The sequence below is a fragment of the Micromys minutus genome (genome assembly GCF_963924665.1).
Source record: "Micromys minutus genome assembly, chromosome: 11".
In the NCBI taxonomy this organism is placed as follows: domain Eukaryota; kingdom Metazoa; phylum Chordata; class Mammalia; order Rodentia; family Muridae; genus Micromys; species Micromys minutus.
Genome location: NC_137980.1, coordinates 22622268 through 22622977, shown reverse-complemented (window position 1 = coordinate 22622977; position 710 = coordinate 22622268).

Genomic DNA, 710 nt, shown 5'->3' with positions numbered 1-710 from the left:
TCCTTTCATATACTGTACTCTTCCTAGTATGTTATCTGATGTTATTAACACCTTCATAACACATTGTAAAGCCACTCAAAGTCCAGCTCCTCTGTGATGGCCGTCAATAATATGCAATGCTATCACTGTGTGCCATGGGCTATTAACATTCCTTCTTGTTTCTCTTTTCAAATTGGTTCTTCTTATTAAATCAGTAATCTATAATATTCCAAATTACTAATTAGAAAATTTACTATTTTGCTAATATCTTAGTTACTGTTGCTGTAACAAAACACTATGGTCAAAATGTAACACATAAAAAAAGTGTTGATTTCCCTGCATATCTTAGTCACAGTTATTTGAATGAAGCCAAGTTAAGAACATATGTGCAGGAGTCCAATCCATGTCCATGGAATAATGCTCATTACTAGCTTCATGTCCACATTGTCTAAAATCGTTTTTTTTTAAATTCCCAGTACAAGTTGCCTTGAGGGGGCATTGTACACAAAGAGTAGTGCCAAGTTATATTAATCATTATTTAAGAACATGGCTTACTCCCATACACATGTCAAAATGATGGCAGCCATTCCTCAACAGAGATACCCTATTGTAAAAGTTGGGGTTTGTGTAGTCAAGAATGAACCCATTTTCCACTGAGCCTTAGTAGGTTCTATTTTATTAGCACTATTCTGATGAGTAATTATAATTTTAGTATATTGCTTAACATTTTC